The sequence below is a fragment of the Typopeltis vanoorti genome, chromosome 16, assembly GCF_054136105.1.
Source record: "Typopeltis vanoorti isolate ZY-2024b chromosome 16, IOZ_Tvanoo_1.0, whole genome shotgun sequence".
Lineage (NCBI taxonomy): Eukaryota > Metazoa > Arthropoda > Arachnida > Uropygi > Thelyphonidae > Typopeltis > Typopeltis vanoorti.
In genome coordinates, this window is record NC_143564.1 from 15875935 (window position 1) to 15888081 (window position 12147).

The 12147-nt window shown below is 36.4% G+C and overlaps 1 protein-coding gene across 6 annotated transcripts in view; it reads right to left on the minus strand.

Moving 5' to 3' along the window:
• LOC150097864 (metallophosphoesterase domain-containing protein 1) overlaps positions 1-12147 on the minus strand; it is a 215367-nt gene that overhangs the window by 186569 nt on the left and 16651 nt on the right. For 4 of the 6 annotated variants that reach the window (XR_016549583.1, XR_016549587.1, XR_016549588.1 and 1 more), the window contains exon 1: positions 7190-7491. The exons of 1 other annotated variant lie outside the window; for it this stretch is intronic. The gene's annotated coding sequence lies outside the window, so the exon portion shown is untranslated. Of the gene's footprint in view, positions 1-7127; positions 7492-12147 lie in introns of those variants that run through there. One more of the 6 variants, XR_016549585.1, reaches the window with a different exon arrangement.

A 12147-nucleotide genomic window follows, 5' to 3' on the forward strand; every position in this document is an offset into this window, starting at 1 on the left:
ATAAGTATCCCATAAATCACAGCACATTCCCTTTTTGTAATATATAATTGCCATGCAAAATGGGAAGAGACTACTGAGATTGATTCTGATCTTTACCAAGTCAACTAGGTATGAAATTCTGTACATGAGCAAACCAAAGTTTTTGTTTGCTCATGTACAGAAAAGGATGAAAAAAAGAAGAATAGAATTTCTTGTCAGATATAATTTACAATGTCGAATATGATGATGGACCATTTTGCCATTTGTACATGGAAATATGATTTATTTTTGCTAATGAGGTAGCTCTTACTATTTCCATAGAGCTTGGTTCTACTGATGAGACCTCAGCTATACTTGCCCAGTGTATTTGGAACAGAGTATGTAACGTGCCAGGCATTCCATTACTCAGAAAAGAACAAGTTCTTTTTCTGCAAATGTCTTCACCATTTAGTACAAAAATAATTTTCATATTTATAATTAATGAATTAAAATATCATTTATGGAAAGTAAAAAAAAAAAAAAAAAAAACGTGGATTTGAAAATCAACAATATGACATACAAATGATACATGTTATATCATGAAAATTTTAGCGTTTAGTCCATCAATTTTGAATTTAGAAAGGAGTATCCATGAGTCATTAGATTTTAAGCCAGAGAAAGAGAGAGAGAAAATACTATTTATTCCTATTAGGAAATGTTTCTCACACTATCCTTTTGGTTCACTGTGGTTTTAAGGTCGATTGCAAGGTTGAGTGGGAGAGCAATCCTAGTGAGTTAAGGCCAGCTCTAGGTAGTTAACTTAGTAAAAGCTAGCCACCAAGGTATTACTCATCCTGGATTTTGATAAAAATAGGTCTTTTGGTCACTCAGCTGTATAAGCCTGGAAAAAAATAAAAAGGACAGCCTTTAACTGCCTGATAAAAGAGCTGTGATCTTTCCTTCTATCTCTCTCTATCCAACTATCTAATGTTATTTAGTCTCAGTTACTCTTCTATATTACCCTAGGTGATGAACATTTCTTCATTTTTTTGCCTGAATAAAGGTCAAAACTACTCTGAGTAGTAACTCTTTTGCATAATGACACTTAATCCACTAGAATATCACACGCTTTGCAATCTCAAGAAACAAGAAAGAATAAATTTATGAACAACATAGATAGATGAAAGAGAACAAGTTTGTTTAGTAAGTTTGAAGCTGGACTATGAACAGATGTTAACCAAGAGCTGCTTGTTTTTTTACATAAATGATTATAACAAAGCAGAGAAAATGAAGTTTATCATATGAAAAAGTGGAATGGAGTGTAGTGTAGTGTTATCAAAAAAAAAAACTATGGACAGGATTTGAGGTTAGCTAGGCTGTTCTAAATTATAGCTGAAGCAACTAAGACCAACCGTTGTGTGTTTTTCTGGCTTATTTGCCAGTTTTACAGGATGAAAAGGTCTGCTACCTCCATATGAGATAACTTATTTTCAATTGAAAAGTTCATTATAAACGATAATCACATCCCAGACAAGATCTGAAACTAGGGCTTTCCAACCAAATGGCATCATCATTATCATTAAGTTGTGGAAGCTCACCTGTGGGGTCAGTGATAGATCATTTATGTATAGGAAGGGTGTGAGCAAAAGTATAGAATCCAGTAGTACTCTAACACTGTTGAGAAAATGTAAAAAGTCAACCACCATGTTGTCCAAAAGTCAACTCAAATGAAAAGGGTGAAAGATTGACCACAATACAATAATCTGCTAAGCAGGCCTCTATGCCAGAAAAGGACATTTTTAGAGAAACTACAATTTTCTCCAAACATTTCCATGGTTTGCATCCAAAAGCAAGTAACACTGGCTAAGGAGATTCACTGTGAATCAAGAGTGGAGGAATATCACTATTATTTATTAATATTATTAAATTCAGATTACAAATTCCAATCAGGAAGTACTGGAACAAATGGGGAAATCACATGAACTTTTAGATACTATAAAAAGAAGGAAAACTGTACATCTTAGTCACCTACTTTGTAATGAAAAATATAAGATACTTCAATTGATTATAAAAGGTAAGATAAATGGAAGAAGAGAACAAGGAAAGTGAAGAAAATCTTGGCTATCAGATTGGCATGAACTCTGAGAGACTGCTCAGAGTGGCTGAGAATCGCTCAAAATTTGCCAAGGTGGTCGCCGACCTCTGATAGGAGATCGGCACTCAAAGAAGAACCTCCTGCAATGATTGCAGGAATGCAATGATGCATTCTGCTCACCAACTGCTCTTCATGCAAAGAACCTGCTCATGAAGCCTTTGCTCACACTTTCCAGATATAGCCCCATTCCCCCCACCCTCCTTTATCATTCTATGAAAAAATTTTTCCACACCAACCCAGTAACAATCCATTACTGACTGCCATATCAGACATATTCCTTCTCCTATTCCTATTCAATGGGTTTTGCAAATTACATTCCCGCAATCTGTTTTCAAATCCCACATTCCAAAGACCAGTTATGATCATAACTGGTCTTTGGAATGTGGGATGTGAAATCCAGAGAAGACTTAGTCAAGTATTCTCTGGAGACCAATTCTGTACACAACAATCCATATGAGTCATGATCAAGTCATTATACGAGGGGGGAGGTCTGGGAAGTTCTGATAAACACCTAGAACAAAAATGATATTAAAGCAACTGATATAACCACAAGAAAGAACACAGCAGTGTTATGAAGGTAAACTTATGTTCTTATATTTTTATATCCTCATAGAATGAAACCATAAATATGAAATATTTTTAAGATGTGTTGGAAGTTATGTTTTTACTCTTCATTACTAGCTACAGTTCCAGCTTTAGAATAGCGCGCAATCTGAATCCCTGATCAATATTATTATTATACAGATATCTCCATGGAGTCAAAGACTTATTGGGAGACCCTTTATTCACACAATACCTATCATATCTTTCCTTGTAAGTAGAAAGAATTATTATGGAATGATGATGATGATGACAGAAGATGCAAATGGCAGACTATAACAGGAAATAAAGCATGGGCTCCTCATTAGTGCATGTGTTGTAAAGGTAATTTGTTTAAGTGTGTTCAGAAAAGAGTTAATCTATTATATCTGGGATATAAGGATTTGGAAAGAATTAGTGAATAATGTAATAGATTGTTACATCTGTGTGACTATCTGATTATGTGTCTGTGTAATTAATTTAGAATGTTCTATGAAAAACAAACATTTAATAGCATACTCAAAATCTGTCAATTCAATATGAATTGAATAGAAAGTTACTATAGAAATTTTATAGGACTGATGCAGAAAAAACTTTTCAGCATATACAACAAAGGGTGACAGTAGGAAGGGCAGAAAGGACTAGATTTTTTGAGTGGCAAGTGAATGAACAAAGTGAAACAGAATGCTAGAAGCAATTGTGAATGCTTTGACAGTCAGTAAATTTAAAAAGTTGTATGACATTATTGTGTAAAAATAGTCAGTGCAGCTGAATCATAATTATTATTATTAACACAACTTCATGGAATCAAAAGACTCACAGCGGTAGGCACACACTTTAAACTTATTCAATGTATCTGCATTCACCATGTCAGGCAGCGCATTCCACTCACCAACCACTCTCCATGCAAAGAACCTGCTCTTTATGCCTTGCTTACACCCCGCCATCCTTTATACAGCTACCAGGGATGTCCCCCTTGATCTATCCCCTTCACCCATTTTACGAAAAATTTCTTCCACATTAATCCACTAATAACCCTTTACCAACTTAAATGTCTCAAATATCCCTTCTCTTCCTCCTCCTATTTCACAAGGATATGCAAACTGCATTCCCTCAATCTGTCTTCATATCCCACAACCCAAAGACCAGCTACCATTTAGTCTTCTCTGGACCCTTTCCAATATATATATCCTCATTACTATGAAAATCAGGAGACCAAATCTGTGTACAATAATCCTGATCAAGGCATTACACAGTGGAACCAGAACCCCTTTATTTCTGCACATCAAGGTCCTCTGCATAATTGCCATTATCCAATGTGGTGACTTCACAACTTGTGCAATGTTGTGAAGTTGCCACATTACAAAATTTCCTCACCAAGTGTATGCTTTGGTCCTCTGCATAATTGCCATTATCCAATGTGGTGACTTCACAACTTGTGCAATGTTGTGAAGTTGCCACATTACAAAATTTCCTCACCAAGTGTATGCTTTGCATTCTTGTTGTTACCTACCAAATTTCAGAACCTTATACTTGGCAACACTGAACTGACAGTTCCATAGTGTAACTCACTCATATGATTTATTCAAGTCCTCTTGTAAGGCCAAAATATCTGCTTGATTCCTCATCACACTCCCTAGTTTTGCATCATCTGCAAACAGCTGTATATCACCAGTTAAACTTATCCCAATATCATTAATAAAATTAAATAAAGGTGGTCCCAAAACTGACCCTTGCAGCACACCACTAACGACTTTCTTTCATCTTTCGAGATAGTGTCCCTATACACAACTTGGTGATACTTATCTGAGAGCCAGTTGCCTATCCAACTCACTAATCTATCATCCAATCCTATCTGTTTCAGTTTAATTACCAATTTGTGGTGTGGCAATCTATCAAAAGCCTTTGCAAAACTTAAGTATACCACTATGTGTATGGATTGTCCCTGTCCAATACATTTGTCACCTTGTTATAGTACATAAGCAAGTTGATGAAACACAACCTCCCTTTAACAAACCCATGTTGACAAGCTCAAAGAATACCACTATTATCAACCCAATTTTGTATTTAGCAACCTCTCCAATATCTTACTACAATCCCAGATAACGATCTAGACTGCCTTTTTGAAATAAAGTCCATGTTCTGAAAGATTAGTGCTCGTTTGTAGACCCTTCCAAAACATGCTTTTTAAAAAGCAAGTTTGTTGCATAATGATAACAAGAATGGTTGGGCTTAGTATTGTGTTATTTGTTTTTATGTTATATTAATTTTTTTTTTGTAATCCCTGAAGATGTCTCATTTACTGAGATGAAATATATAGGAAGTATTAAATTCTGTTTTAATCCTTTCTGAGTGCTGTATACAATCCATTAAGCCTCCAACATGATGTCCTCACAGCACTTAAGCCTCTACACACGGATAACAAGAATCTTTTCCATACCTCCTACACAAACAATAAGCATGAAGGAGAATTCATACTTTGTTACATTTTTAGAAGTTCCATTCAACCTTGGAGATATTTTGAAAATATGTCCAAGTTGATGGCAATAATTAGCCAAAAGGTTTACCATTTTTTTTGCAAGCCCAGCAGTAGTGCTGAAACATTTAAAAGTTACTGTATGACTGCTGGATATTCAAAAAGAATTTATACAGAATTCTGCTGCTCTTTGTGTTTATGGAAGCAGGGTAATGACAAAACACTGTCACGAAAATGTGGCTTTTGTAAAAAGATTTCATCCCAGGAAGAGAAAAGAAAAGAACAAATACAAGCACTTCACTGACCCGAAAGTTAGTTCTTGCAAAATTTCTTCCAACAATGTGTATTAATATTCATGCAGGGATGTGTCTTATGCACTGTGACTCAGAGATTAAGGCAATTGGCACATCTCAATGAAAAAACAAATCAGCAGAAATGAAAGTTTTAAGAACAGCATGTGACTGCAGAAATTTTATAAGAACCAAACTTACAAACAATAGATAATTATAGAAACAAATGGATTCAACATATGAATAGAATGATTTGACAGGAAATATGCAGATGTTTGCTGATGCTGCAAAACTGGGAAGAGCAATAGTAAGTAATAATGATGTAGGGATTCTGCAAATGATTAAATAGACTAACAGTACAGGCAAAGGTAAACTGCTGCCAGTTTAATGTGGCCAAATAGAAGGTGATGATTAACTCTGGAGATAAGAGATCACATGCTGTGTATTATACTGGACTGGATGAAACCGGACTGCAGGAAACCTGATGAGGCCAAGGGTTTGATCGTAGATCGTTGAGATTTAGAGGACATATTGCAAAGGTAGCCAAAACAGAACATCAGATAATATGTGGTTCACACACTAACCAGCAATGACAGAGAATTATTCCTCTTTATAAGGTTTTAAAAAAGCCACATCTGGACTACTGCATGCAAATCTATCACTTGGACTCTGTGCGGATGAAGTGGTAGAGAGAAGAATAGAGGCAAGTGACAAAGCTGAACATCTGTGGGTTTCAAAAACTAACTGACAGGCAGAAAAGACAAGACATGATTAAAACACATGGGTTATTAAAGAGATTTTATAGGATTGACAATGAAGATTTCAATATACATGGCAGGAAGGGAGAGAATGAGAGGTCACCCATGGAAATTTTTTAAGAATGCCATTAGCAACAGTGTTAGGATTATATCTTTTGTTTGGAGGGTGGTGAATGTGTAGAACAGATTGCCAGAGGTAGTTGTAATGCTTCATCAGTGAATGAGCTTAAGGAGAATTACAATAAGGATCTCCCATGATGAGTCTTCTGATTCCACGAATATACTTGTATGATTATTATTAATGGGCATGCTAATGTTTTGTTACAGGACATCACTTTTCCTCAGAGTACCTCTAAGGAGTAATTAGAAATCACTATATTTTTCTTCCTACATATGATGCACAAGGCACATGAATTCATGAACTCCAGTTGAGTAGAAATATGCAGTAGGAGTTGAAATCCTACTGCATATTTCCATTTCCTGAAAGAAGTCCACATCAAACCCACACACACACACACATTTGATCTCTGTATGGCATACAGCATCATTCTTTTGTCTATATAGTAAAAACAGGCTCCAAACAACAGCTGAACAGATGAGTACACAAATGCTCAGCTTTAAAAATGGGCAAAATTTTGTGTATGTGTGTGTGTGTGTGTGTGTATATGTATATATATGTGTATATATATATATATATATATATATATATATATATATATATATATATCAGAGATGGTTATCTACAAATGCAAGTGCCAGATGTATTTCTCATGACAACTGGCAATGTGAGAAAAAAAAAAAAACTATGTTGTTACATGTTATTACAAACTTTCCAAGATGTTCGACATGTTTAAATATTAATCATGCATACTAAATTATTCAAAACATCGCCAAAATGCTGTATATCGTACCAGTTTTTTTGAATTTTGGACATCAATCAAAATTGGAAGAAATTTTCTGGTGGTCCACCTACCTAAAGAACAATCAATTTCCTTTTGTCACCTATTTTTATTTATCATCAAAGAGTATAAATCGGACAATTAAACCCCATAATTATGCATATTTTAGGTAGCATAGCTATCTAAGGCTCCAGATAATTTATTTTCGAAAATAACATCCACCAGAATTTAAAACTATCACAAAAAACGGGACACCTGTGATATTTCGATTTATCACGTTTAACTCTCTTTGGTATACATTAAGTCATTTCGTGATTTATTTAAGCCACTACTACGTATTAAACCTTGATGGTTTAAATTTCGGCATCCATCAGACCATTACATGTCATTAACAGTAGGAATAGGAGGCGCGACAAGAGCTAAATACAAATAAAATAAAATTCATGATTCCCTACCCAATGAGGGAATCAATGGATTTTGCTTTGGACTTTTGACGAGAACAGACGTATTATTTTAGATTGACCCTGATTGAATTTTATATAAGGTTTTTCGGGAAACTCACATTGCACTGGCTCTGACATAGTATGATTCCTACTGTCTCCCCCTCTGCATGAAAAATGCACGAGGTCTGATGGCCGTGTAGGTCCCACCCGAAACGAAGACCAGTGGTGGATTCAAGGTATTTTAGGGAGGTAGCTTTTCACTCTGTGGCCAAGTCAGTTCTTGACATTCCTTTCCCCCTTTAATAGCATTACAAACTTCTTTACTTAGCTAGTAGACTTCCGCGTGAGTGTACAGGACCCAATAGTAGGCTATAAGCCTACAGGATTGCCAAAACATTGCATAAATGAATGTCAATCAAGGCGCTTTTTATCCAAGCAATGGACATCACGGATGATACTGTTCAAGCATTTAGCAAAGAGCAGTTGCTTGACCTGTTCAAAAATATATTAGAAAGGTTTGATACAGAATTCCTGGAATTTATAAACATACACGCCCAGGTCAGTGATCAAGAAGGAGAGGATGAGGATACAGAGGGCGAATTCACAATAGTCCTATCGCCCAAGAACCCTCCACAGATCGACTCCCAGGGTGCACAGGCAACCAATAGACGGAGGACCTCTGAAGATCTTATGGAAGAAGATCTAACACCACAAATTTCCGAAGACAAAAAAGAAAAAGTCCCACCAGTGATTCTCCAAGTGGACATCGGTTTCAAAGACCCTTGGTGAACAAAACATCAACTTCTTCAGGGCCGAAAACACAGATGAGGGAGTTAAGATTCGTCCCGTTACCTTCTCAGATTATTGCAAAATGACAAAAATGCTGGACAATTCTAAATTGCCCTTCCACACTTTTGCACTGGCAAGCGAGAAAAATCTAAAAGTGGTCTTTAGAGGATTTTCCGAGGGCATCACAACAGATGAGGTCACTGCCGACCTCATCAGTCAAGGACTTACCCCAATCAAAGTCAGTAGAATGTGGAGATCTGACAAAAGGCCTATGCCTTTAATACTAGCAGAAATCAGTAACATCCAGAAAAGAATATACGAAGTGACAGATATCTGCACTCTCAAAATTACTACTGAGCCTCTAAGGGAAAAGGCGTCAGCAGGCCAATGCCATAGATGCCAAAAATTTGGGCATGCCCAAAATTTGTGCAGAGCAGCCTTCAGATGTCTAAAATGTGGTGAAGGACACCAGACCAGCTCCTGCACCAAACCAAGGACTACATCTGTCTGTTATACCAATTGTAAAGGACCTCACCCCGCAAACTACAAGTGGTGCCTTTTCCACCCAAAAAATCGTGGGTTAGCTAGAGTGAACCCTGCACCTCCAAGTAATGACATCATAAGCAACCAAACAGGTTGCCCTCCTGTTCGAAATACCTCAAATTTAGCAGCACAGGAAGGCACGCGATCTTCATCCGTGACCAAGACATATGCAGAGGCAGCTCGAACTCAGATTCCTTCATCAGATGAGCAAGCCAGATCCAACTTAACATCGGTTCTAACTGCAGCTCTTGCCACCATGCTGCAGGAATCCAGCAAAGCAAGCTCCTCGCCATCTTCCAAAAATAGATTTTATCTAGAAACCCAATCCATACTGACAGCACTATACAATGTATAAAAAATTTAAACCAAACTCACTCACGATAATAGCATGGAATGCTAATGGCCGACCAAACAAAAATTCTCCAACTGCAAGAGTTCACTCACAGATACAATCCAGATATAGTTTTAGTTAATGAAACGCAACTTAGGCCAGCTAATAGCCCAAAATTAGGGAGCTTTACGATGTATAAAACAGACAGACTTACCGCCGGTGGAGAAAGCACAGCCGTATACATTAGAAACTATTGAAGCCACAACGTTCTGATCAACCCACAGACCAAGAACCTTCAGATAACAGCTATTGAATGAAGTTCACACTAACAATATCGGCAGCATCAAAATCTACGCCGCATACACCCCACCCGCCATCCCACTGTTGATAGCTGATTTGGATTCCATTCTCGGCTCTACTGACTCCGTTATTATGACTGGAGACTTTAATAGCAAGCATGCAGCTTGGTTCAGCTCCACAATCAATGACAAAGGTCGTATTCTACACCATTACTCAACTCAAAACTCAATAGTTATAGCCGGACCTACAGAGCGAATAAATAAAATAATAATTTGAATGGAATGTGTATTAGATATTTTAATTCTATCACTAATCGACAATCTCGATGTTGGTAATTTTATTTGGTGTTTTTACATCACTATATACCCTCGTGTTTTTCAAATATTAGATGTGTCAAAGAAGTGTTCTTACATTATTTTGTTCCAATGCGCATGCTCCCGGCGCTCACGGGGAACTTGAGTGCTCGATTATTACACAGTTAGTGTTGTTCTTTTGTTCTACTCTCGAAGTTGTGTCGCTGATGCTCACCAAATTACTAGATACACATTGTGATGGACCCTCAGATTACTTAAGTGTGGACAGCCCTGCTGTATGTAATAATAACAATAATTGGTACATCCGTAGTGCAGTCACGAGAATGGCAGGTGAATATTTGAAAATGAGGCTTCCAATGAAAGTAGGATAGCCTTTATAGAAAAAAAAAAACATTTATCAGGATCATTACAAAATTTCTCATTCTGTAAACTGCTAATAGTCAATGGAATGATGTTCGGGATCTGATTTACGCATAAGCTAGACAAGCCACAACTTAGTCTATTATATTTGTATGGGTACCAAGCGACTAATCATTATGGGTGACTTTAATTTTCCAAACATTGATTGGGTAGAAGAGAAATCTCATGATAAGAAAAAACAGGAATTTATTGAATTGTTGCGAGACAACTTTCTGATGGATATATGATGAATATGCTTCCATCATATATATCAATGTAATATCAATGGTATGACAATTTTAATATGCACTTCCAATTCATGGATAACTTTGACGTCTATAGACGTCTTGGCCGGTAGCGTAGTTAAAGGTCACAGCTTATGTTACGACAGTGATTGAATAGTTATTAATTGGAATTGTTCGATTAACGCTTTAGATTACCAAACAAATACACTGCAATGTAACGCAGTGTCGGAATTATCACGTTTGACTAATCGCAGCCAGACTCGCGGATATTCGTTTGAACTTGTGATTGCACGTTACAAGTCATTCCGACACTGCTCATTAGAGCAGTGTATCGTACGCTTGCGCGCGTTATTTCTGTGAGATACGAAAATTTTATTATTGGTGCGTGTTCGTGATGAGGGTGAACTATTTTTTGCAAATCTTATTTTATTCTTTTAAAATAACATATAATTATTTATTTATTATAGATACAAGACTGAATTATCACGAGTGTCACTGTTGAAAATATGAAAATAATTATATTTTTTTCAATTATCGTTACACGAAATTGAAATGCGATCTAATGCAGTGTCTGATTGCACGTTACAAGTCATTCGGACACTGCTCGTTTGGGCAGTGTATCATATGCTTGCGCGCGTTATTTCTGTGAAATACGAAATTATTATTTGTGTTCGTTCGTGGTGAGAGTAAAATATTTTTACTAAAGCAATTTTTTAATATGTAAATTTATTTATTAATAAATTGGTTACTGATTAGGGAAAAAATAGTTTTTTATTTTTTTTATTTTGTATATGTATATGCAGCACCCCCCCACTTAAAATTTTTACCGGCCGCCACTGCTACCGGTGGAGATTGAACTGTTCACTCAATCTCCAAAAGCTAGATAGTGTTTAAAGGCCTTGCCTACTCCCTATAAAGGGAATAAAAGGCATCAGCTTACTATTATTATTATTATTATTATTATTATTATTATTATTATTATTATTATTATTCACATGATGTCTGCTGTCAGCTAAACTCTAAGTAGAATAGACATGTTTTGATTTTTCTTTTTCTGGTGTTCATGTTCTGCAATATAAGAATTGAAATTGGAAGAAGAATCTGTTTCAGATCGGATATCATGCAATAACATAGTTCTTACAACAAAATTAAATTTTTTTTCCTTATGAGGAAAAAATTCGAATTGACATTCATAATGACTTTCGTGAAGTGTCTGGACAAGTAGTTTCCTTCACCAGTAGCTACCTCTGATTGGCTACTGGTGGAGGTTGAAAACTGCTCACTTAGTCTTCAAAAGTGAGATAGTGCTAAAAGGGCCTCACCTATTCTCTATAAGGGAGCAAAAGGCATCAGAGCATGGGGTTTTTAATCCACTTCTCAAAACCTCAAGCATAAGACACACTGTTACAGATTACAATATGAGTTCTGGCTTTAGGATCTCGAGATGAAGACGGTTGTCTGCTGAAACCCCCCCCTCTCTCTCTCTCTCTCTCTCTCTTTCCAGAAAAGCCTTCATTAATTGCTAACTTGGGATCGCTATCAGGAGGGATTGAAGAATGAAGACTGGCCACTTTCTATATTCAGAAGTAAGGACTAAAATAAGATGTACCTACTCTTTGGGAGAATAAAATGAATTCGAGAATTTCTTTTAGAAAATGTTTGTGGAAA